At 41.0% G+C, this 27703-nt stretch overlaps 1 long non-coding RNA gene across 1 annotated transcript; it reads left to right on the forward strand.

The window, feature by feature from the left end:
* The first annotated feature begins 13557 nt into the window (after nucleotides 1-13557).
* Nucleotides 13558-26963, forward strand: LOC135297883 (uncharacterized). Its single transcript, XR_010359806.1, has 3 exons — nucleotides 13558-13783; nucleotides 16538-16629; nucleotides 26359-26963. It is a non-coding gene; the product is annotated as an uncharacterized LOC135297883 (long non-coding RNA).
* Nucleotides 26964-27703: the final 740 nt, after the last annotated feature.

Genomic DNA, 27703 nt, shown 5'->3' on the forward strand with positions numbered 1-27703 from the left:
GTGGGTGAACGTCTGTGAGATTGACATCTTCAACTGTGGCCCTGGTGTTAGCAAGGGGGCTTGTCAAAGTGTACTGCAAAGAGTGTGAGGTGTGCTTGGGCCAGCTGAGGAGCCTGACACTCCACAAAAAATAAATTAACACAGACACATCTGATTTAACAGGAAACCTCTTCCTTGCGCTCAGTGATATGTGGTGGTTGCAAATGAAGAAATGGCAACACTGTGTAGTAGAGGTCTACTCTATAAAATATGGCCAAAACAAACATGTTCAACCTAATTTTTGAAGAGTGCTAAGCCACAGATGAGATACCACAGAGCATCCTCAGGCGTGACAGGGAGTGTGGGGCAAGTCTGCAGTCAGGGAATGGGATGTGCACTTCTGACTGCACCCTGATCCCAAGAGTCCCAGACTAAGTTTGGAGCCAGGCAGCTCAGCCAAGGCTGAGGAAAAGCTCATGTACAAAATCCATTTTCCAGCCTGAGGCAGTTTGTGTCACATTGTCTGGGAACACTTCCTATGTGATTGTGAAGTGAGACCTTAACTGCCCTTTGAAAACCTCCATCCTGATGGCTGATATCAGTAATTTATTCTGCATTATCCAAGCCACATCCAGCCACTGCTTAGAGCTGAATCCCTTCACCCTGAGTGCTCTAGTGAAAAGCAGTGGTGGTAAAATATCTTGAGTAAAGCTTTTGACATGTGATTGCAAAGCATTTTCTGTGATTGAGAAAAATACAGGCTGGATGAATGGGCTTAAATGGGCTGGATATTAGTTGGATTACCAGGCTTAAAGGGCAGTAATGAATAGCTCAGCATCCAGCTGGCAACTACTAAGTGGAGTACAATAGGGAGTGATTCTGGGACAATATTATTCCACATCTTTATCACCAGCCTGAATGATCAGACAGAATGCATCTTCAGCAAATTTTCAAGTGAAGATACAGTGTGTGGAAATATGTCAAATGACAGTAAAACTTCAAGTTACAAGGAACTTGATAAACTTGAGCCTGGGAACAACTGAAATCTCATGATGTTCAGAAATGAAACAACACAAAATTCTGCACAGGGGTCTTTCAAACTGCATAACTGGCTGCTACAGCAGTAAACTTCTCTTGCTTGTTTATAGGAAATTCACACCTGCAATGTTGTAATCTGCTTTGGATCTCCTATTCAAGAGTTGATTGGAAAAACTCTTGCAGAGTGCTAACAAAGTTGTCACGGACTTAGAGGATACAACTGTCAAGAGGATGGGGGAACTGAGTTTGTTTAACCTGGAAAAAGGAATCCTAAGAAGAATCTAATTGCAGACCACTTGAAGGATTTTAAAAGGGATGGAGCCAAATTCAGCTCAGTAATAGTGACTGGTGGTAAAACATTCAACAAAGCCATGAAGTGCAGCTTGGATGCTTGAGGTAGGTTAGTAGGAAACAATTTTCACTAGGTGGGTGGTGCAGGCCTGGAATAGCTTGCTGTTGAATTTCCAGTTTCTGAGGTTCTCAAACTCCAACCAAGCAATGTATGGTTGGCATGATTTGGTGACAGCAACAGCTCTGCTTGAGGTTGGATGCTGGATTAAGTCCCTCTGGAGGTCTGTTCCAGCCTAGGTTTCTATGATTTGTTCCCCAAAGGTACATTGACCACACAGATATGACAAATGCTAACCAAGAACAATTCATTTTCTCATCTCTCTCCAGAGGCTGTCCTAGGTAATGCTGGCAGAGTTATATTTTGTAGTCAGTATGCCATAAAAGTCCTTTGTACAATGGAATCATAGGAAAAATTACTGGATCTGAAGGGATAGCTGGAGGACTAGTACAAACCCCTTCTCAAAGAGATATCCTCAAACCAAGGTCAGATGGCTCAAGGTTATTCAGATCTTGAAAATCTCTAATCTTATCATCACAGAATCATAAAGTTATTAAGGTTAGAAAAGACCTCTAAGATCAAGTGCAAGTGTTAACCTAGCACCACTGTGTTCATCACTAAGCCCTATGCCCAAACGATAGATCCACACAGCTTCTGAAAATTTCCAGGGCTGGTGATTCCACCACTTCCCTGGGCAGGCTATTCCAATGTCTGACCATCCTTTCAGTGAAGAAATTTTTCCTAATATCCAATTTAAACCTCCCCTGGCACAACTTGAGGCCATTTTTGTCAAGCTGTTCCAGTGTATAACATTTTCATTATGAAGAACATATTGAAAAGAATATATTGTAACTTCTTCCTGCTGTCCATTTGCACTGTGTGTCTCTGCAAATAGCCTGTTTCTCCTGTAAGTCACTCATTAGGACATGGGAGATATCAGTGAATCCCCCTCATTGCCTTCTGTTTCCTGGCTGAATAAACCAAACACCTTCAGCCTCCCGCTATAGGTTGGGTGCTCCATCTCACTACAACAGCACACTGCTGAATTCTGTTCTGTTTGCTTTCCCCAGGACCTTTCTTGCAAAGCTTCTTGTTGGAGTAGCAACCCTGTCCTACAGGTGATTAGTTAGTCCCCAGGTTTTTTTTGCCATTTGCTGTAATCCACAAATTTGCCAAATCAGTCCAGTTTATCTGCAGTTTTTCTGTCCAGCCATCCTTGTTCTGGCTGCAAGGACACCAAGGGAGACTGTGAAAGGGCTTGCTAAAGACAAGAGGAAGAAACAACCACTTCTGTCCTGTCATTCTCAGAGCCCATCTTCTCTTCACAAAAAGCAATGGGGTCAGTACAGCAAGATTTAACCCTGTAAATACAATTGAATTATTCCCAGTCACCTTCGTGTCATTCAAGCACGTGGAAACAACTTCCTGGGAGACTTCCTGTAGCCATCTCTGGCAAGACGTAAGACTGACAGCCAGTTCCCCCTTTACTTTTTTCAGGTGGGAGAAATTATTATCCCTTTGTTTTATTTTATTTTATTTTATTTTATTTTATTTTATTTTATTTTATTTTATTTTATATTTTATTTTATTTTATTTTATTTTATTTTATTTTATTTTATTTTATTTTACTTTATTTTATTTTATGCAATCCACTGGGAATCCCCAATGGGCACAACCTTTTAAAGGTGTTAGAAAGTGTTTTCCATGAATCTGACCAACTCCCACAGCACCACAAAAACCAGGTAGTATAGAATTAAATCTATAATTACATTTTCAAAGGGATCTCAGAAATATCTTTCCCTTTAGCCAGAGCTTGTATAGAATTAAATCAGCAGATTCAATGCAGGGAAGCTCTCCCTCCTCCCCTTCCATATCACAATTCTAGTATTATTTTCTAGCTATTACTAAGAAATGAGGGAGGATATAAGGGCTAAAAATAAAACCAAAAGGGTTTAATTTAAAAAACAATCAGATTTTCAGAAATACATTTAAGAATATAAAGTGGGAAAAGCTTTGGAGAGAGCAAGAATAACATTCTCCTGGAAAATTTTCGGAAGCCAAACTGGAAATGAGCAGCAAAATAAACTGACCCATGAGCTCCTGTTGGCCTCCAGCAGGCAGCATGTCTCTCTTCATTAGAGAAGTGAGGGAGGGACAGATGAGCTGCCCTGGTTGTTCCTTTTGCATGGCTGCCAATGGTGCAGCAGACAAGTGTTCCTAAGTCTCCATACTGCACAGAACTCAGATTAAAATCAGATTTTTGGTTTTTAATTTTCACGTCTTTTTTTCCCCATCTTCTATTCATTCCTATTTTATTTCTCCCCTTTTCTGTGAAATTTGTTTATTTTCTTTTCCCCTGAATTCTTTTTACTGTGCTTCTCCTCATCATATTTATTTTTAATAGCTTTCCTGGCATGCTCTTTGATTATTCCGTGGTAGCCAGAATATTCTGGGTCCAGGGATATTCTGTGGTATCTCCAGCGCAGCATTCCACCCGCTGGCTTGTCTTCTATTTTACAGTCTCCAGACATACAGACTCATGGGGCACTAATGCAGATAAACTTTATTGCATGCTTGGAGCTCCACAGCATTATTGTAACACAAAAAAATAATACTGTTCCATAATGGTTAAGAAAATGTATTCCTATTACAAGGGAAAGTTACTGAGACAGTTTCCTAAGGCAACCTGCAAATTCGTCAGTTGGAAGACTCTGAGTTAGCTAGCCAATCTTCAGGTCTGGATAATCAGAATAGTTAAACACCTCTGATTATTTCTGCACAGTCTCTTTTCCTCATTGTTCACAGACAGAAAATTGAGTTGAATCCTTGTTATCCTGTCTCAATTTCTGCCCACCTTCCAAGCAACTCTACTTTTGTTTCCCATTGGAAATGTTTATCAATCCCACTTCTGCCTCCAGAGCTAAATCCCCTCCAGGATCAGGTCTGCAGTTCATTCCTCACTCTCCAGCGTGTGCTCACAGCCATCAGCTGCAGCCATCCTCACTCCCTGACTCAGAGGGAGCTGCTGTTCTGTTCCCTGAGCACTGCCAGGATTTATGGGAACAATCGCTCTTACTGCCTTCTGTCCCATTTTAACACCAGCTTCAGAGATGGAGACCCACAGTTTGAGAAACATCCCTGTCATGTGTCAATATTCTTCTTTTTGAGATTCTCTTTCAGTTCCTGCTCTCTTACACATCAAACTTCAGGAATGACAGCTTATGCCAGACCTGCCAGGGCTCTTCCATTCAGTGCAGCACAAGTGCTGCTCTTGATTTCAGCAACATGTAAAGTTTTCAGACACCTTCAGCTTGGTCTGTCATGCTAAATATCCCCATAAATACCTGGGAGCCAGCTTTATTGCTTCCCCACCTTCTAAGATCTCTATATGATTGATAACTAAAGAAAAAAAGGCGGGAGTTAAACTCTGCCAGCACAATAGCCTCACTTCCATGGCCAAAAGGCTTTTGGTTTTGAGATGTTGGTTTCTTCTCTCATACTGAGGTATGGATACTTGCAGGGGGGCAGGAAACCAGGCAGCATCTGGCAAATAAGAGAGTTGGGGCACCTGAACCAAAGTGGTGCTAATGTCCTTTGCATGCCACATTACCTGACTCAGCAGGGAGATTCAGTCAACATTTGAGTGTGTGTGGAAAAATTTGTCCTGTAAGCTCAGGTACAGGATGGATAAACAGGGCTTGGCTGGGCAGCCACCCACAAATCTGCACATCCATCACAGCTCTGCTGTTCACCTTGACTGCTCCAGAGCCATGAAATCACCAGGCTGCAGAAAGCCTCAGCTCCTTCACCAGAGCACCAGTCCCAGCCCTCGTCCCTCCCAGTTCCCTGGTGACTGATAAAAAGCCTTTCTGCAGCCTTTGCTGCAACCTCCTCCTATAGCACAAGCAGCCCATGGGACACTCAGGGAGAAATAAAATTCAGAAGCCTCCTCCCCATGCCCAGATCCCTGAGGATCTAAATCACTGCATGTGCTCTGAGCTTCTCCAAAGCTCGAAGAATGTGGCAGGAAGAACCTCCCATCCACAGATTTCAGAGGAGCCAGTTGCAGATGATGGGGATGTAGGATCCTGTAGAATTAGCAGTGCTAATGCCAGGTGCTAACACAGGGGAAGAACTGGAATTGGCAAACCTTCCTAGCGAAGGGGTTTTCCTGCAGCAGTCAATGTGTTAAATGCCAAAGAAACAACATTTGACTACAGGAGTAAAGATTTGTTTTAAAAACTAAAATTCTTTCTTTATTGCAAGAGAGATACTGTTGTCCAGCCTCCTCTGATTCCTCAGATAATCATAGGGGATTGTTTCCGTTTTCTGGTGATGCTGATTGTTTTTCATCTTCCCAGAAATATGTCTGCTAACTTCTGTCATCCTCTTGATGCAGTTTCTTGGCATCACTGCTCAGAAGCGTGGTTTAATGAGAGGGAAGAGCTGGAGTTACCCACTGGCACATGCTCTCAGTCTTTCTCCAACTTCTCTTTAGATTGAGTGAACTTCTGTTATGCCAGATATTAAATTGCTCTGAATTTTACACATGGCCAATTCTATTATTCTCTCTCTCTTGCATTTTTTTCAAAAAACAGTTGGCTACTCTAAAAAGGTCTTATGCTGTTTGCATGGTGTATAGGTTATATACTGTGCACAGTGGGTTTAGTGCACAAATATCCAATCAGGCCAGCAGAAACCAGTAACTGGGAATTTGAATATATATAACAAAACAGCCAAGAGTGCCAGTGTCACTAAACAAAACCCTGGTGCCAGAAGAGGGACCTCAGCCAAGGGTGACAGTGCAGCCAAGGAAATGTCCCCAGAGCATGAAACAAGATGGAGTCACAAATGCCAGCCAGCCCTTTGGTGTTCCTTCACCCCCACAAGGAGTCTCCTTCCCCCATGGAAAAGCTGTAGGTCAAGTGTAAGAATGGCTGTGCTGGGACATGCAATGGGGATGGGGAATCGTGGGGTTTAGGTTCTGGAGCTGTGACATTCCTGCTGTGAGCAGTTCTGTGTGATATTCCATGCTGCTCACCCGCAGTAGCTCTGACCTGTGACCTCCTGGGAGTGAGCATCCTGCCACTTGTAAGCCCCGTGAAAGGCATTAGGACAGCATGAAGGACTCCAAAAGCACAGATCAATAGATCAATTCTCAGGACCCCAGATCGATAGATCAATGCACAGGATCACAGATCAATAGATCAATGCTCAGCAGCAGGAGCAGCAGCGTGGAAGGGCTGGCTGCTCTCACCCGCAGTGCAGGCGATGCTTTGCTGCCTCCTCAGCAGCTGCCCAAAGCAAGCTCTGCTCCCCACCTAAACTGTCTCAGACCTCACCAAACCTTTGCAGCACCCTAAAGCCACACCAAACTTGCTGATGTCACTCAGCTCTGTGCTCTTGTCCTTTCCCCAAACTTGCAGCAAGCCCTTCCTTTCTTCCTGAACCAAGTCTGCTGCCACAGCAAAAGTGAATTTTGTCATCCTTTGGATATCATCCTAAGGCAGTTTATCTCATTCCTGCCTGCAGTGCTGAAAAGCCTTGAAATGGCTCCTCTCCAAAATGAAGCTAAAAGGGTATTTTCCTCTGCTGACGAACAGAGTGAAAGATTACTGAATGGATCCTGTAATTTTTGTTGGTTTCGGCAGGGTGGCTGCTTGAAGGGAGTACCTTTGCCACAGTCTCCTGCAAGGACAAGGAATCTTTTTCGCTGTGTATGTACCCCCAAATTCAGACAGTTTGACAGATTTCACCTCCCCAAAATCAAATCCCACAAATTAAAGCATGTGTAGCCAATACAACTCAATACCTGTGTGGAGAGTCAAATGCTTTTGCCTCTTCAATCAATTATTTTTCCACTACATTGCACTGGATCTTATATAACAACTATTTAACTAGATAAAATCCACCTAAAATGTTCAGTTGAAGGAACGGAAGGATATTCTTCATGACAGATGAAATATTCTTTCAACCTTTAGAAAATGAATCTGAACTGCATTGTAAAAATATTTTAAAGTAATTCTGAAAATGTCAAAACTACACTTGCAACAATTTCTCTTTCTTTTTCTCTGGGTTTTTAAATGAAATTTCACTAGATTTCCTGAAAAAAACCCCAGCAAAGTCAATAGTTTTAACCAGTCTTGCCTACCTTAGAGTTTTCCCACCTGCTCTAATACCTGATTGAAACAAAATGTGTTGTCTGCTAATTTCAAAGAGCTCTGTTGTGAAGTTCACTGGAGACAGTTTTTGAGGCCAAAAACTAACCATGCATTCAGCTAATGTTTAAAGAGTGATTTCATGGTGCTAAAAAATACTGAAGCAAAGCATCACATTCCTGCTGTGTGACAGACCAGTCTTGCAAGAAGGGCTCCTTCCAAGTGGCACTGTGCATGAGGGCTCACAGATTAACACCTGACACAAGTAATCAGGTTGGAAAATTGCTGCTACTGTAATTGAGATGTTCAATTGCAATTATTGTTGGAGGCAGAGAAGCAGTCAGATTCTTGTACTTGCACCTAACATGGAAATGCTAGCATGGAAATGTGCCTAGCATGGAAAACTGCAGTGCTGCTGCTTTGTTTCCCAGAAATTAGAGCTGATCTTCAGGGGAAGGGTGTCACTAAAAGATGCATGGAAGTTTATCTATGAATCCAGAGGAGACTGTTGAAGTGAATATGTCTAAATCAACGAGTATTGGGACTGATGTTCCATTGGATTCCAGCTTTCCTTGCCTATTCCTAATTTCTAATATCTTGGTATAAAAGAATCTGGAAGGAGAAACTTGTTGGGAATTTTCATTTGGTAGCACCCTCCTCTGGCAGTTGTTCAGCCATCTCTGGCTGTAAGGATCAAGGCAAATGAGAACCACAAACACACTGAATCTGATGGTCTGCTTTAAAAATTCAACCAGGTCAGTCAATTGATCATCACATTGCACACATCAAAGCATTACATCATTACAGAATTACTAGTTAGAACTATTTTTCAGCTCTTCCTTGAAAAGCAGCTTGAGGGTCTAAGTATATCAGGACAACAATTTTGTCTCCCCTGGCTCTGCAACACAAGCATAACCTCAGCCTTTCAAAGTACATGAAGCCCTATGCATGCAGTTAATTATAAACAGTGTTGAAATGGAAGCTTAAAAATGGAAGGTCGTGTTCCCTTCATCTGAACATTAAATCCCTTCAAGATCAGTCTGCCCTAGATAGAAGTGGCTGCATTCAGCTGTGTGGTATCTGTATTACAAAATGTTCTTTGAAACGAGCCGGTGGTGAAGGGAGTTTGACTTGTACTTTGCCAGACAGCCAAAGCAAAGAGGAAGGGTTAGGTACACAGCCTCTGCTAAGTGCTCAGCCAACAACACAGCATGTTTGTCAGAGCTGCCTGGCCTCAGGGCTGTCTAACAGAGAGCTCCTTGCTTTATCCCCCAAGATGGGATTCAAGGAAGGGCAAAGCCCATGAATCCTGGGGTATAATGCCTGTAGCCACTCAAACACACACAATGCACTTGCTGGTATGCCAGGGACCACTGGAAGGATTTATCAGCCACCCCACTTGAAACTAATATTCAGCCACAAATGTAAAACACTGAGAGTTGGAAATCTTTGCCAGTTTTCTGTCATTGCAAATTGACACGGGCCAGAATCCTTTGATTTTCCCCAAAGGTCAACAACCAGCAGAAAGCCATACCAACCCTGACTCCAGGTCATCCTTGGAGAAGGGCTGTCTCTGCTCCTCCCTGCAAGGGTTGTCAAGCATTGGAATGGACTGCCCAAGGATGTTTTGGAGTCATCATCCCTGGAAGTGTTTAAGAAATGACTGAACATGGCATTTAGTGCTATGGTTTAGCTGGCGTCAGGAAAGCTGTTCCATCAAAGAACTCAGTGATCTTGAAAGTCTTTTTCAGCCTAACTGCTTCTATGATTTGCTTTCTGCCCATGTTAACCTGGTCATTGTTAGATGTTTCTCATGTTGTTAAACTGCCAAAGACAAGTCCTGTGAACCAACTCCAGCAAATCTCTGTGGAAATAACTTTTCTGGTCTGACTGTACCACAGACACCAGCTCCCAAAGGACTGTTCCCTCTCACTAGAAGCTCTTTGCACCAGCTTTGCCTGCATCCTCTGAGTTGCTGAGGGGGTCTGGGGTCTGCCCGGGGTCCACCCACACCTCCCATGAAAAACAATACCAGCCAGAGACTGTGGGTGCTGCCTGGCGTCAGCTGTGCAGCACAGACACCCTGGGTTTGTGAAAATTAACCTCTTCTTGAGATTCAGCCCCATTCAAACCAGTTCAATCCACTCTTCTTCACTCCAGGAAGTACCCTCAATTATCTCTTGGGTGAACCGAATAAAGAAGCTGCTGCTCTTGCTTCTTGTGGAGAAGGTAGATGGGTCTTGGCATGGCCACCTCAAATTGCAGCCAAATACTTTTCCTGAGGTTAAATAATACATTTTTTAAAAAAATTGGTTTCTGGTTTCAATGAAAACCAAAAATGTGTCATTCCTCTTCAGTTTACTCTTTGTATAGTGTTTTTAAGAGCGGTGAGGTCAACTTTAGACCTTGGATTGATTTGTGTATGCTGTACTTATGTAGGATTACTTGGGAACTCTTGGAGGCTGTTTTGACCTTCAGCTACAAAGCTAGACTGTTCTGTATCTCTCCTTCCACTTTTAAAAACACAATAGTAGCCTTTTCCAGCAGAAGCCTGTGCTTTTGGAAGCATCCAAGTGCTATCCAGACAGCAATCAAGTATGATCAGTGAAAAGTTCCATTGCCCCTTGTGCAGAGTAACCATCACCTCTCTGGCACAGAGCAAGGCCAGGGCCTAAAGGAGTATGTGAATATTCCCAAATGCTGCCTTTTAAAAAAAGAGAAACAGCATGAAGTGCATTCCTGACATAAACCAGCAGAAAATCAACCCCAAAACAATGATGAAAATTTGTGATTCAGATTATGCAGGTACATGGGAATCAGTAGGATTAGATACCTTGACAAGGAAAAATAGGGCTGATACCTTTCACAAAACTATTTTTTGCAACTTCTGCTCATATTCAATAGAAATTGGTGCAACTCCTGCATTACAGTCTGATCAGAGAAGAAAGAAAACTATAAAGGATTTTACTGACTGGTGCCCCAAGGGCTTGGATGAGCATCAATTTTACCTGGGCAAACTCATTTTGCAGAGTCAGAGCTTTGCTTTTTGGACCTCATTGGCTATTTAGCTTTACTCTCTCCCTTTTCTGGCCAAAACTGTAGTATGCACTTGTCATTTAAAATTCCAGCACCATATTCACCTGATAAGAGTTCAAATTATAAAGAAGGTGCCATGATATAAATCTAGCACTCTGGCAAAAATCAGAATTGATAATGTGGGAATTGATAACATACAAGCTTAATCTATCCCTCTTTTAAGTTTCACTGTCATTTCAAGGCCCACCTGGGGTTGTTACATGGGATGGCTTTTAGGTTGGGTCAAGTTTATGAGAAGAGATTAATAAGTATCTATGGATTATATCAAAGCAAAGACAACTACAGTACACTCATCCAATTCTTCCCAATGGCACATGGATTTCATTACAGTAGGTATTAACTGATATAATCTTAAATCAAGATAACAGTTAGAAGAGGTCTGATTTTTGAAAATTCCTTTTATAAAAATTCCCAAATGAGAAGGGACAACTAAAACCAAACCCATCCAGAAATGAATCAACACAATAGAATAAAATCTAGTTTGATTTTTTTTTTTTTGGTCAGCTCCTAAACTGCCTGTCTTCATTCTATTTCCTATCCCTTTTCCCATCAGACACTGTGAGTTTGCACTCAGTGGCATCATGAGGCTGGAGGTGATTCCAGGGCACTTGAGGTGTCTTCTGCTCAGTCCTTCAGTCCATCCAGCCTGAAGGTATTTGTGCCATCAGAGGCCTGGAAGAATGTTCAGATGCCTACAATTCCCTGTGCCCAAAGCCTGGTGACTGCAAATGACAGTGGAAATGATATCCTGGCAATCAGAGCCAAGAATGAGTCACCTGCTGGTTTTAAATGGGACAAAGAAAACCAATCGTATTTCAATCCTGCAGGTGCTGGAAATTGCACATTGGGGTAAATCAGTGTAAAAGATTCATTTATTTTTTTGTGGTTTGTTGATGCTTCTGGAAAGTAGAAGCTCAAGCAAAAAAGCAAAAAAAAAAAAGATGTTTGGTTGAACTGAAGCAAGAAAACCTTCAGATAACTTTTGCTGATTTTCAAGTCAAAATCCAGAAATAAATATAATTTTAAATCTACAGTTATTTCAGTTTTGGACATTTCTCTAATGCTAAATCCAAAGAAATCTGAAGATTTATATAATTTTGGATCAATACTTTTTTGGCCATTGTTATTAAAGAAAGGTGACTATTTTTTAATTATATTATCAATGTTGTTTCAGGAACTGGAAATTTGGAAAACTTTGCGCAATATCATGAAATCTGACTTTTTTTTTATTTTTTTATTTTTATTTTTTTTTTGCAAAGGAAAAAAGATAAATCTGGAACCTTTTGTACAGTTTCAGTCTCGACATATGTGATATATTGAGATTCCCTGTTACTCAAGTTACAAATGCTCCTTCTGTTGCAATCACTTGAATTTAATAGTAAGGCTGTGCCTCAAATACAATTTTTTTTATAAAACAGCACTTTAGCTCAAGGGAAGCTGTCTTCATTTTACGTGTGTTTCTGCAGGCAGACGTTATTAACTTCTGTTTTCCATAAAGTCAAACTACCCAAAATATTGAGGGCAGCACACAGAAAACAGCTTTGTACCAGCAGAGCTCTGAGGAGTCCACGTCACAGAATCCATCCTGTGCCCTAATCCCAAAAGGACAAGACAAAAAACAGCCTCAGCTCCTAAAAGCAATAGCTTGTGATCTTTAGTTCTCAGATCCCTGATTCAGTGACTGCAACAGCAGCAAAAATAGCAGCTCTCATACACATGTTCTAAGTGCAGGTTAGGAATTGCAGCTGAAATTGTTTCAGGGGGATGTTTGTAATGCACAAATCTCTGTCTAACCTATCCCATTATCTCTGGGACTGCAGAGGTATTACTGCACTTCAAAAATATTTCATGACAATATTCTACAAAAACACTAAAAAGGTTTTTAGAAATCTGAGGAGAAAATCCTTCTCCTACCCACAGCTGGAAAGGTGCTATTGTCTCATTGATGATGGGAATAGCTGGACTAGAACTTAAGCACAAATGAAATCTGCTATCAGCACTGCAATTCATGTTTAAAAGGGGCTCTCACTCAGTAGCCTTGCTGATAATCTCTGCATGGCATTGTGTCTGTTTTACGGAGTGTAGGGCACAGCTGAATGTCTGGGACCTGCCCTGAGCTCCTCTCTCTTGAGCCTGAAACCCTGGCAGACCCCAGGTGTGGTAGCACGGATGTGTCTGTGAGACCTCACGGCAACATCAGGCTGCACATCCAGCACCTGGCAGGGCATAACTGCATCAGAAGGATCCTGTCAGAGGTAACTAAGGGCATCCTCTGGCTAGAAGAGCAGCAGAAGGAGCTGGAAACCTCTAGAAGAGCTGTCACACTGCTAAGCTCTGCCCTTGGGCAAGCACAGCACCCACAGAAGGCAGGAGAACTTTTTTAAGGGACTGGCACTTCATATTGCTGCAAAAATTAAATCCAGGCTGGCTCACCGAGTTCTGAAGGAGCATATCTTTAGAAAATTTCCTATAAATGTTTAATCATTTAATCTTGGATGGCATTTAATTAGCAATCTAATTAACTTTTTTGTATTTATCACTCTCAGAGGATCTTGGCACCTTCCACAGCAGGGCAGGGGATCACAGCATACACAGGGGGAGTTGCTGGGCAGGGGAAGCCCAGGGGAGTTCCAAGACCCTCCAGAAGCTCTCCAGAGCAGCTAAGGAGGCTTTGGGGGCCAGGGCTATAATGGCATCCACCCCCATCCCTACCCAGGACAGCCCTGGGCACTGAGACAGGGCCAGTGTCAAGGATCAGGATGGCAGCTTGTGTGGCCTCTGAGGCAGGAGGATGTGCAGAGAGGGCAATTTTTGACAAAAGGACGTTCCACTGGCTGACTGGAGAGACTTAAAGCCCACAAAACAAGCAGCTGAGCACCTCGGGGTGTGTGTGGCCTGCTGCCAGGCCCAGGGCACTTGCCCTGCCCTCCCCTGCAGGCAGAGCAGTGGGGAAAGGCTGCTGCTCTCCCAGTGCTGGCCAACACCTCCTCCACACAGACTGAGCTGCTGAAGGCAGAGGTTGGGTCTGGGGATGTCACACCAGTGCCCTGACAAAAGGACAGCCCTGTCCTGGGGCACAGCCAGCCCAGCAAGGGAGGGGATTGCCCACTTCACCTGGAGCTCTGGGGGCAGTTTTGGAGGATTTAATAAGGAGGATTTAAAGGTATTAGACAGCATGCACAGGAGGGCTTCAAAAATGATGAAGGCTCTGGAGGGGAAGCTGTGTGAGAAAGGGCCGGGGGCACTTGGTCTGTTCAGCTTGGAGAAGATGAGGCTGAGGGGAGCCCCCACTGAGGGTTCAGCATCCTCATGAGGGGAAGAGGAGGGCAGGCACTGATCTCTTCCCTCTGGTGGCCAGCGACAGGACCTGAGGGAATGGTCTGAAATCAGGGGAGGTTTAGGTTGGATATGAGGAAAAGGTTTTTCACCCAGAAGATGGCTGGCCAGTCGAACAGGCTCCCCAGGAATGATCACAGCATCAAACCTGACAGAGCTCCAGAAACACTTGGACACACTCTGAGCGTGTGACAATCCATGGTGTCATTTTTCAGAATTCTGCCCTGTGCAGGGACAGGAGATGGACCCAGTGATCCTTGTGAGTCCCTTCCCATTCAGGGAGCTCTGTGATTCAAGGCAGAGCAGAGCTCAGGCTGCAGGAAGGGCCTGGCCCTTTCTCCTGGGGCAGGGACAGGGACAGGGACAGGCAGCAGCCCTGCCTGCAAATCTGTGCCCAGGCAGAGGAACACCTTGCTTGCCCCACCTGGTGTACTCAGCCCATTGGCTTCTTCCACTCTTCTGACACAATTCATTCAAAGACACAAACCTGCTGAAGGTTTTCAAAGTAGCTCTCAGAAAAACATGAAAAGGCAGAAATTCATCAATTAAAAAACTTTTAATGAACTACAGAGGTGTTTTAATGGGTTTAATTAATTGGTATTTAAATGGATGTTATGATTGGCGTTTAAAATGAGCAAGTGAATATGTAATCTAGAGTGTCCTCTCTCCCTTTCATTGCTTAGTAATGAGGAGAAGCTTCAAAAACATCTGCTATTTACTTACATATCAGTACAGAACAAATATCTGAGAACCTCTTACATCTGCTACCAGTTTCCCTTTCACACTCTGAGTGCTTTGTCCATGCTAAATGCAAATTATACTGAGAATTTTCATTTTGAGAAGAGATGCTGCATCATTTGGTGCTTGATGATAGGAAACAAAGTTCCTAAAATGGCCAGAAAGAAGCCAGTATGACATCTATTAACAGGACAATTCCTGAAGGAGGTGATCTTTGCTATGTTAGCAGAAGAACCTGTTTTCTTTTGTTGTCCTCCTGCTCATTTTATCCCCTACAACAGCCCCTACATCAGTCTCTGATGAGTGCACACTTCAGTAGAGACTTTCAGAAGTAATTAGGGTTGAATTATTTTGGGGAAAATACTGAAGTAACTTGCAACTGTACATGTGTGAGACTGGATCTAGAAAAGAAATAAAACCTGGAATTAATAATGAAGTCGGTGTTACTGCCATTCAGTGACTACATTGATTCAATGTTGGATTAAAAAGGAAAAAAAAATAAAAAGGGCATGGGGACTAAGGACTGGCAATTAGTACAGGATTTTGGGGTATTTTAGCTTAAGATTGAACATGTTATTTGTGTGTTGTTCTGTCACATCTAACCTACTGTCTTTTGGTGCTCTGGGAAGAGAGAGTTTGGGACTCAGAGTGATGAAGCAGTTTCCTGATGTAGTAATTTATGGGAAAAGACTGCCAGGTCTCTGCTTTACTCCAAAATGTTTTAGCAAGACCCAGGCACTTGGGTGATCAGATCAGGTCTCCAGAAAGACCTGAGGAGGGACTGTCATCTATATCTTATTTATAACATGGTATTTTCTACTTCATCTAAATGAGACTGTACTGCATGTGCAAATTGCTCAGTGCCTGGAGGCCAGAGAAAATAGCACCAAAACTTCTTCTTGCTAAAGGGATGGAAATTACCTTATTTGCTTTCCAAGGTTTCAGGAACCTGAGAGAGATCTCTGAAATATATAAGGACATAACATATTGGCTTCAGTGGCTTCTGATCTGCCCTGTGCCAATGCCTAAATACATTACAGAATGACCAATCCTAGATCAACATTCCTGGCAATACCCTTATGCAGGAATAAAGTCTCAGCACTGCTCTATTTTCTGCTTCCAGACAGAAGGAAGGCAGATTTTGCTCAATAGTTAACACCACCGTTGATCTAAAAGCAGGTCTGCTACCTCATTGCAATTCAGGTGCCCCTCATCTTTCTGACACAGCCTTTGTTCTCTTGGATATTACTGTGTCCCATGAGCTATTTGCAAACCCCACAATGATCAGCAGTAATGAGAGGAAAGAACAGAATCAGCATCGTTGGGTCTGTCTCGGAACGAGCCAGGAGACATTTTGAATGTAAGCCATGTTCTTAAATTTGCAAACTGCATGAAAAAAAAGAAGAGAAGGGAAGAAGGAAGAAACTAGAACAGTCAGATCAAGATCAAATTCCCCAGCATTAGAAGTTTTTGCTCATGCCAGTGGGTTTCATATAAAGACTAATTAAATTGTCTGAAAAAGAGACACCAAAGACTACACGGCAGCAAAATCTGCTGGTAGCTGTACTTCTCTTCTTGTTAATTCCTGGAGCTTGAAAAATCTGGTTTCTGTTTCAGTGCTTTCAAAGGCAATTTTTTTTATTTACCATATTTCACTGATAATTATTTCATGCAGTAACTTTTATACAAGTGGTTGCTGGATGATTATGCTCCAGATGTCTATTAAAGTTGATGAATGTATTTTGGTATTAACATTCTGTAGAATGTAAAACAGTTGCAAAAGGACAGATGGCCTCTTGTAATTACTATTTCTGTTAATTATTTATATTTCTCTTTTGTCTAGAACTCCAAAGAGATGAGAAGATTGCTATGTGAGGTGCTGTTTATTCCCAGTGAAAGATATGGTTTCTGGACAAGGAAAGAGCAATTTGATAGGTAAGAGGGAGAGTAAAGATTTATTTTTTGTTATTGTACAGATGAGATGCTGAAGAATAAACATGAGAAGACCTTGGCTGCATTTCTACTAGCAAACTAACCGGCACCAGAGATTTTCTCCTAAACCTGAGATAAAATGTGCTTTTTTGTGTCCTGTGTGACCTGGCACGGATAAGGGGCAGGAACCACAAAACTATGGATAAATGCAAAGAATAAATTTATTTTAATTGGCAAACAGGGGATCCCTAAAGCAACACCCGGGCAGAGGCACACAAATGAGAATGCAGCCACCATGGAGCTTGATCCATCCTGGAAGACCAACAAACTTGCTGTTTTCACCTGTAGTCCAGGCATCCCCACAGGTGTAATTTATTGCTGGGCTCTGTTTTTTATCACAGCAGGTCAGGAATCACAAGCATGTTTGATAGGGTGCCTCTAATGCTGCCAGAAGCTTGTTATCTAAACACATATGTTCTATTTGTCCAACAAACAAGGCCAAACAACAACTAGCATAATATGTGTGGGGTTCGACACCTCAGCTACAAGTCCTTGAGCATGTTTACAATCTTTCTTGCCCATCTTCCATTCTTTTCCCACATGTCCCAACTCTTAACCACTCTTAACCTCCAAAGATGTCTGAATTAGTGTTTGCCTAGTGCTCACTTTCAAATTGTGCCTAGAAGTTGTCTGGGAGAGCCAGACTGGGAAAAAAACCAAGTTTCAACAAGTAATTTAATGATTTAAAATAGAGAAGGCTGAATTGTAGTGCCCCAGTGTTACCCTATTTGTGCATGGTGCTGTAGCACCATTTTAGCATGGGATCAAATTGACACAACATTGACATCTGCAATGTAATTGTCCACTTAGATGCTCTTAAGCTAGTGGAAATATCCTAAAAATACTTATCCCACTATCTAAGGGATTAAAGTCAGGTTTTTCCTGCTTTGGCAAAAGAACTAATGCAGCCAGACCTTCACCTTCTGTTTAAAGTTAGCAACAGCACTGAAATCAGTATTTTTTTTGTGCTTCTGAAGAAGATGAGATGATCCCAGATGTAATTCAGTAAGACAAGTTTGGCATGCAAACTTCATTAAAGAAATATTTTTTAAAATATATATTTGGGAAAATAAATGGGTTCTGCTTAGAAACTGAAATTGGACCAATAATCTGACCTCCTTTCTGCAACACCTGCATCCAAAATGTTTTAAGAATTTTTAGAGTTTTGACAAAAAGACAGTCCTTTAACTTTTTCTTGGAACTTGAACTAGTAAGGAAGAGAACATCTCCAAAGATGGAGATTTCAGATCCTTTGCAGGTAACTGTGATAAAGTTCTGATCACTCTCGTTGTAAAAAATAATTTCCTTATATTGAGTTTGAATTCTGCATTTTACAGATTCAATCCACAGCTTCTCAAACTGTCACTGCACACTTCTCTGAAAAGTCTTTTGTCTTCTCTGTGTCCCCCAGTCAGAGAGATGCAGACAGCAAAAAAATCACCCCTGAAGCTTTCTCTTTTTTAATTCACACAGAACAAACTCATTTTCCTCTGTTTCATCTTTTACATCTGGTACTGCTGCTCCCCATCCATCTGAGGGTTCACCTACCCTGACTCCACCCCGTGAGTCCCCTCCACTGGACTCAGACCAGTATCTCCATGCCTGTCCCTCACTGGGGAGCTCAGGACATGGTTCTCCAGGTGGGTGTGACAAGTGCTGACCAGAGAGAAGGATCAGTTTAACAAGGCATGATGGCTGAATTCTGGCTGATGCAGCCCAGGAGGGGGTTGCCTTCTTTATTACAAGGGCACATTGCTGGTCCCTGGTCAGTCTGTGCTCTGCCAGGACCCCGAGCTGCTCATCTCCAAAGCTGCTCTCTGAAGTCCCAGCCCCCATCTGGTGCTGGGGTTACTTTGTCCCAGGGGCAGAACTTTGCTTTTGCCTTTGTTGAACTTCATGAGGTTCCTGTCAGCCCATATCTCCAGCCTGGGAAGGTCTCCTTGAATAGCAAATATCTTCTGTAAACATGCTGAGAGACATCTCTGGCCCATCATCCAATTCATTCATAAAGTGGTGAAGCAGAAACTACTGGTCCCAGTATGGATCCCCATGGGATGTCACCAGGAACCAGCCACCAGCTGGACCTAGCACTTTGAATCACTCGCTGTTTAACATTTTTCCTTTTCTAGTTACATCAAATCTCTTCTGAATGAGGAAAAAATAAAAAGGAAGAATTCATTTCCTGATAGTAACACAACATATGTGAATAAAATGATCAAAAATATGTCTATAGCAATTAGTGGCCAGCTCTGGACTGAAAAAGTAAACTGATATTAATAATGTTTTTGTTGGGTTCTGTTTCCAGTGCCTCTGCTGACAGGACAACCTTGGATTAATTATACATTGAGAATTTTTTCACTTATACTGATAAAAGTTTTGAACAAACCAATTAATGTTATTGACAATATCAGTATATTAAAGCTGTTGTCTTACTTATTACTAGTCTGCAACTAGTCTTCATCTAGTTCTATAAAGTCAGTCAACTCAGACTAAACTGAGTTAGTGAAACAAGTCAAAAAATCTATTAGGATGGTCCGTTTCTTCTGTGAATTCCTCTGGAGTTTGCTTTCAGTTAGAAAACCATTTGAGTGTATGTGAATTCAGCATCAGGATTCCAGAGCAGTTCTGTAAATACAGAGCAGTAATGTTTCTCAACTTTAAAGTTCCTTATGCTGAAATAGAATACTGTTGTTTTGTTTTGTTTGTTTGTTTTTTTAATTTTATTTTATTTCCTTTTATTATCCCTATTTGAACGGTATAGGGAGACCACAAGAAAAAAGCACCCTGCTGAGTTATTGCATAACCTTAAGAAAATGATCTGTCCTTGTCTGGACAGAAGAGGGCTGATAACAAAAGCCCTTCCTGGGAAATATTCAGGCACATTCCTAAATATATCACAAGGATGAACATTTGCCATCCATAAAGTTAACTACATCTATAAATCAGTTATAGTACCTGGGCTCTAAGGGGTGGGTGTGCATTCTCTCCATCACCTTAAAAGCTCTGCTTGTGGTACAAATTATGACCTAATTATAAACACAGTATAAAACTCTGGTGCAAACATGTCTGTTTTCCTCCAGCAGAGCACCTGACAGCATCCAGAGCAGTGGCAGTGGTGCTGCTGGTAGCAGGTTTCTTGTTAAGACACCATCCCCTGATCATGCTTGATGTCATTCCCATTGTATCTGACTCCTATCACTCCTCTTAGCCCAGCAGCAGAAACCTGCAGCAGCATCCCACTGTTGTGAGGAAAAATTCATTTTATCAAACTCTATGTTGTCCCATGGCATCTTTCCCGATCGTTTTCTATTTGCTGCCTCTGAGTGAGGACATCAGGGGATGTCTTTTGGAATGTAACATCCAATTATAGGAATTTTCAAAGCAAGAATGAGGCAGTATCAGCCACGTTGCACTGCTGCCTTTGTGAACTCCTTTTAAGTGAACTTCATTCCAGATCCCAAAGGGCCCTTTCTTGCCTATCTTGCCTCTTAATTCGGTTCCTCTCCTCTCATTTTCCAGTGCTCTGTCACTTCTGTTTTATGCCATGTTTATAAGATTTCTTTTAGAAGTACTGTCTGCTCAGGTGGAGAAATATAGTCACTGTTCCCTCCACTATTAATTTTAATTCATCTTTAATGCTTACACAATTCCTTCCTTCATTGGTTTGGCCTATATATCTGTTTTCCTTTGGATCAAAGACCTTCCTTAAATCCATCCCCATACTTAATAATCCTGTTTCATTTTCTTTTGGCTTTATAATGAATGTATTTTCTGGAAAATGAAGACAACAGACCTCTAAAAGTTGCTGTCTCCATCTCAGTCTCTCAGACTGGCTTTCTTTACACAGGCTGACATTTAAAATGTATGCCTGTATGTTGTATGTATACACAGACAAGCATATATTTCTGAAACACAGGAGTGAAAATGCTGCCTGAACACAGCATGGTTAGAAATCCATCACATCTTAGGTCTGACCTAGTAAGCCAAAAGTTACCAATTCTTTCAGATTTAAATGGGGGTTTTTAATACCAATGTGCTTGATGGTTTGATTGTTTTTAGGATTAGTCTTTCTTAGTTAACTTTGGTTCAAATTATTGGAAATTCCATGTTGTTGTGGAGAGCTTTGGGGTCCACCAAGGGAAAAGATTTCCGAATTGAAACAGGATGATAACTCAGTATCAGGACAAGGCAGTGCTATTGTTTATACATGCTAGAGGTGTGCTAGTAACAGAAAAAAAGGATAAAAATTACCAAGGGAAATGCCACGTGGGAGGGTGGAAGAGTATCAAGACAGCATTAGACTGCAGCCCATCTCCTTTAAACTGAGTATCTATAAGGGCTACCTTCTGTATATACTTAATTGCTGAATTAGACTGAAGATAAAAGCATAGGCTTGCCCCCCTGAGGAAAAAAAGACTCTTTCAGGTATTCCAGACTCAGGACTCAAACACTGAGGAGTCTGTCATCACCTGAAAGTGACTTTCAGAAAGACCATGTCAATCTTTGGAGGATCACTCTGTTTGTAGCTTATAAATACTGAGTTCAGTCACTCCAATGGAGGCAGTAAACATTGTGCCAAGTTTTCACAGCCTGCATTGGAATAGCAAATAAATGAGTTTGCCATCTTCTTTCTTTGCCACCACACCAGGGAATGACATTTTCCCGTTAACCAGTGTGGGGGGAACCTGGTCAGCATATTACACAACACTGATATAAATGTTTTACTCCAGAAATTAGTGCCAGGAGAATTCTGTACCATGTTTAGACCAGGCAATGGAAGGGAAGGCCAGTTAAATAAGATGCTAAAGTCATTAAATGTTTCCATTATAAATATTTATCTTTGGCAACATAAACACACTGCTATTCCCTGATTGTCATCAGCTATTAATTGTATATGTGATTGTAAACACACTTCTGTTGTTTCCTATGCATTGTGGACTCCAAAGGCTGAGAACAGTTAAAAAGCAGTCAAAATTTATTTCCAAATAGCTTGTTCACTAGACAGATTTCCTTAATAGCTTTTTCCTTGGAAGGATTTGAAATTGCACCATATCAAATGTCGAAGCAACCGTCTCAGAGATGAATTTGAAACACTGAAGATTAAGGGGGCTTCAGTAAGTCTTCACAAACTCGTGGATGGGTGATCTTGCTGTATAAATTTCCTAAGTAATAACATAAGAGCACAAAAATGCCTATTTCAAGAAATCGTAAATGTCCATTTTTAGCAGCGTGCTGTCACCAACAACAACTGCAAGCAAATACAAACTGTGTAAGAGTATAACAAGAAGCTAAGTAAATGACATTTCCTCCTCATAGTCTGCCAGGTACTGGGAAGAGCTCTGCAGCACCACTTCTGTTCCATATAATCTGTGTCAGCGACAATATGGTCATCTTTAATATAAATAAACATGAATTATTAGTTTAGTGGTGAGGCTGATAGTTTTCACTCTATTTTACAGTCTTTCCATCCCTCAGTCTTTCTTTACTTGACAGAACCATTGGCCCCCAGCTACACCAGGCTAAATGATGCCTCTGAAGCCATAGGAATCCCATCTCAGAGGACTCCTAAGTCATGGAAGTGAACTCTTGTATGGAACAGAGCACCATGGGTGCTTCACCAGGCATCTTACACCATGTGGTGAATGTCCTTTAAAACTTTCTACAATCAGTGCTCTTCCATGGCAGTCTCCTGGCTGCCAGATAAAACTGAGGGTAAGATATTTACTTAAATTTTTTTTTTTTAAATACCTATCTTATACACATTCCAAATATGACTGCCAAATTGGATAATCAGTTAGAGAGGATAAAATCAGTTGCATCATCTAGCAGAGAATTAAGTGTAGAATTAGAAAATGGTTGGTTGAATAAAATATTGAAAGGGTTTGGATATTCTCTGGTTGGTTGGCCTCTCTCTTGCAAAGTATAATTGTGATTGTAGTGATAATTGTGATTATGATACTTGCTTTAAGCTGTGTGAAAAATATGATCTTAAGTGCAACACAAAGAACAAATGTGATTTCTGTAAAAAAGCAAAGGGAGGCCTATGAAGGCTGGTGGGGAAAACAAACTTCAAAAGCCCCAAAAAGGGGAAACGTTGCCAGAGGGAGAACTATTTGCCCAGCTGGTGGAAAATACAATGCTTATTCCATAGGATCATGTTAAACATTAAATAAAGAAAGGAACACCAATGTGCTGTTGATTAACCAAGTGTCCCACAAAACAGTGAACCAGACTAGTTGGGAACTAGTATTTGGGAAGTAACACCAAGTTCATGGAGAACTTTGGGGCTGATGACCACCAAGGATCTCTTGAGCCTCCTTTTCTCCCAGCTAAACACCCCCAGCTCCCTTTAGCTGATCCTCATCAGACTTGTCCTCCAGCGCCTTCACCAACTTTGCTGCTCTTTTTTGGATGGGGTGACCATTTCTGAACAGGGAGTCAAATAACCAGCCTCTGCTTTAGATTTGAGGCACAAGGACAGGCAGGAGTGTTGCAAAATAATGGGGAGAGCTTGAAGAGAAAGCCAAAACCTCAATCTTAAGCTCAGTGCAAGCTTGGCAAGTCTACGGAGAGACAGGAGAGAAAGCCAAGTGCTAGACTGATACATTACAGTTGTGGGATCCCAATGTTCCTTCAATTGTGTCTTTAGCCAGTTCACTTTGCTAATATTCAGGACTTTCAGGGGGCTTTCATTCATCCTTAAATGACCTCTCAGCTGCAAAGGAATCATGCAGCCTGCAAGTTAATCAGTCACATCTCAGCAGTGTAATTCTGTATAGCACAGGAAAGCCCAGGAAAGCTTTGCGAGTTCACAGTCATGGAATGTTGATACTTCCCTCTCCCGCCCTCTAATTGGTGCTTTATCAACTGCAACTCCTCCCCTCCCTGAAACAACAGCATTATTAATTAATATTTCACTTGGAAGGGATTTCTTTGTGAAGGTAACAATGTCTGTGTGTCTGTTTCTGTGTCTGCTTATCAGAGAATTGCAATGTCAGTGGAGCATTGCTGAACGCTGGATAAGTACACAAGATGTATTTGAAAAAAAAGCTTAAACCAGATTTTCACATTTACAGAAACACTTTTTCTGATCATTTTGTTTGAACAGTGTCATACTTTACCTTGATTTATGAAAATAATAACAGTAAGTTTGTAATTAAAAGAGGTTTTGTAAACAAACTCCAAAACTTTTAATTTCCAAAACCTCTAAAATGTTAACATGAGGGGGTTTGAAGCTTTTTCTCTTGATTTTTGAAATAAAATTTCATCAAAATCAATGGGGCTTGATGGACAATATTGAAAGTATTGACTAAAGTTTCTGGAAAATATCAATAAGTAAGTACAACCACATTCAGCATCTTGGAAGAAATATCTGACTATAGAAATTTGTGTGTAGCATTCCTATTAAAAAAAAACCACCCAGATCTGTTGCTGCCTGCTGTTAGGATCTGGTGAGTATCTCTGCAGATTGCAGACATTCCTGCAGTTTTCAGTTCCTCTGTTCTGCACTGCACAGCTCTTTACTTAGCACTGAATTTGCCTATAATGATCACACTTGTGTATAATTACTATTCATGTGCACTCGGTGCTTTGTCATCACTCCTAAGGACTGAATAACATCTCTTAGGATAAGGAATAAAGTAGAAGGAATTAAATTGTTCTGTCATTTAGAGGTATGCCATGGCTCACGTGAATGTCACTTGGTGCTGCCAGAAAATCTGAAAGTTGAACCTTATCCCCACTCCCTCTCTCTCTGCTGAATTGAATTCTCACAAGTCTTGCTCTCGAGTTTTTCATCTCTAGATTCTGAAATCATTAGAATGATTTTGGCATTCCTTCCAAGGAAAAGGTCAGGAAAAACTCAAGGTCTTACTCTAAGAGTCTGGTTGGAGCTGTGGAGGCTGTCTGTGTGTAGCCTACAAGCTGAGCTTCTACACAATGCTGAGAGATCATCACATCAGTCAGCTGAAATCTCAGATTCCCATATGGAAGGGCACCAGTGCTACGGGAAACTGCTACTCCAACTAAACAAATGAGACCTGTTCTGTGCTGAAATCCAAACTAAAAATATATGTGGTGCTACCAGCTGCCCTGGTTGCAAAAAGAATTCACATTTGTACTTCACTAAGGCTGAAATAATTCCTTCAAATGCTCAAGAAATATTATTAGAGATATGGTTTAGTGGTAAATTTGGCAGTACTGGACTGAAGGTTGGACTCCATGGGCATAGAGGTCTTTTTCAACCTCAATGATTCCACGATTTTAGATACTGAAAGTTTAGATTTTATTAGATAAGCACTTTGACATTTCAGAATTTTTGATCTTTCTCAAAATATTAGGAAATTTCTCTTTAAAAAATTATTTTGAAAAACGAGTGTACGAGATTCATCATGACATTTCTGATTTTTTTTTTTTTTTTTTCGTTTTTGGTGACCTTTATGAAAAAGACAGATTTTGCAAATTCTTATGTGGCAACTTCCTGCTTTCAAGAAGTGGGAGTCTCCTTTCCTTTTCCAGCTGGCAGGCCATGCTGGTTTTCCAGCACAGCCAAGTACTGAAAGACTGTTGGGTGCGAACAACATTCAACTCCCCCCCAGAGATATCTCAGACAGGGAGAGTGAATAATCCTCCTGCACTGCCTGCAGAGGGAAGTAAGGTGCCACCTTGGAAAGTACAGCTAATTTTTGGACATCCAGAGGGATGAATGTCACTCAGGGAAACCAAAGGAATTGGAATACTTCTATGAGTAAAACTTAACTTGGACAAAGAGCTGCAGTATTAAATTCACACTGTATTCTCACCTTCAAAACTAGATTAAAAACACCTAAGTGATCTGGAAGGTGAGGTCAGAAACAAAGAGTTTGGAAAGGTGAGGAAAGAAATATCAGGCATCAAAAGGGTTCTCATATTTAATTGTAAATAGGAAAGAATTGTGTCAGGATAAAATCTGACATATCTCAGACATTTCAGTTGTTACAAGAAAAAAGCCTATCTTTTAATCTCCTGGAAGAAGTTTGCTTGTTTCTCTCTTTCCTTTTAGAAAAAAAAAAATAGGGAGGAAAATCTTTTTTCAGTCTGACATTCAGATTTGCTCACCGACTAAATTGGTTTTGGAGTTCCTTATCAAAATATTCTGGGAAACTATCATACAAATGCAGTATATATTAGAAATGTCAGAATACCATCTGTGAGCAGAAAAGAAAGAATAGCATGGGAACAGAAAGGAAATATCTGTGGGGTGTTTTTAAATTAGGATGCCAATACTCTGATTTCTAAAATTCAATCAAAGCATGAGTGTTGGATATAAGTGAAATGCTGCACTTCATAGTAAATGTTTTGTATAATCAGCAACTTTACAAAGAGATTCATGGGGTGCTGGTTTATTTTTAAAATTTCATATCGACATAAAATACCCTGAACTCCCACCAAAATGCATAAGCTCACTTGTTTCCCAGTTGTCCTAAATTTAACAATTGTCTGTTGCTTCAGAAATTAATTCACAATGGTAACTCAAAAATTATTCTCCACATCTTAATGTGACAATTTTTGGAATTTGAATATAAAAACAGTGTCTTCACTGCAGGCCCAATATTCAAACTGTAGATGTCCAGAAAAGGCCTCAGGAGTGATTAAATTGAGGGATATTAATTAATCTGACTTCTTCATTTCCAGATATCTAGAGAAGAAAATCCAGCTTTATGTTGATAGTCATGGTCTTCAGCCTGAGGAAAGCCCAGTCCCTATGAAATAAAAACAGACAAACAAAAAATTGTTAATTCCATGCTGTAAGGCAATTCTGCCCATCCACAGAAAACAGCAGATCAACCCCAGATTTCAAGACTGAAAATTATCTTTATTTCAAACCACTGCAACAAATAGCTAAGTAGTGAACCAACCAGTGAGGAGAAATAAAAGAAGAGCCTTACAACATATCCAAAATATATGGCTTGAGTTTGACTTTCCTGTAATGCAAGTGAAAAATCTGAATTAGTCATTTTGAAATGAAGCAATAAACATTTTGTCACTCCAAAAATGCCAGCCTAAGGCATGATGATTTGATGTTGCTATGCCTATTTTACTAAGTGAAATCCAATGGAAAGCAGATTTGTTTAATGACTTTTATTTTCTTAATGTCATTTAGTTCCCCTGAGGTTTCTGTAAATTCTTCTGTACTGCAAACTCTCTTCAAAGCAGAAGAAATTCTGGATTGAAGATCTTCTGGAAAATTATTTTATCAACTGACCCACATCACTGTCAGAATGATTTTATTCAAGAGAGCAATGGGCTGAATTGAAACCACAGTATTGGTGCAGAATCATTAGCTCATGGCTTATCTGAATTCTATCTAAGAGATCCATCTAATACAACTGCTGCAGAATAAAGGGGAAAAAAATCCCTATTCTTAAATAAAATCAGCTAAGAAAGATGCACACAAAAATAACAATGGGGCTGCAATCCCCAAGTGATGCCAACTTGTTTGTTTTCCTCTTTATGGAAGAGGAATGCTGTTTACAGTGCTGTGTGCTCCAACAGAAACCCCAACACACACAAGAGCTTTATCTTTATTGGTCTCTGCTGCTGTAGCAGCCTCTCTTGGTTTCTTTTTGTTCTTATCAGTGTTAATGGCAAAGATCATTGCAAAGCACAACAGAAAGAGAAAATATTATCATACATCACATGGCACAGTGTAAGTCTCAAATTGGTGCTACTAACAATAACCAGAATTAATACTATGTTACACAGGAAAGAGTCAGAAAAAAACACAAATGTAATCAGTTAAACTGGGTTTCGGTTCAACCACCCGGCTGAAAAACACTTGAGTAAAAATAAGGCCACAATTAATACAAACCACCACACAAGTAATAAAGTTATGTATTGAGATGGTTCCTGTCAGTTGAATCTCATATAGTTCTAAATACTGTGTGACTTTCAGAGCAGCAGGGTGAACTGGATGTGGGGTTATATCACTGGGAAACAAACATTTTTACTCTTTTTTTTGACAGTATTTGTCAGTATT

Source organism: Passer domesticus, chromosome 3 (assembly GCF_036417665.1).
Source record: "Passer domesticus isolate bPasDom1 chromosome 3, bPasDom1.hap1, whole genome shotgun sequence".
NCBI classification, from domain to species: domain Eukaryota; kingdom Metazoa; phylum Chordata; class Aves; order Passeriformes; family Passeridae; genus Passer; species Passer domesticus.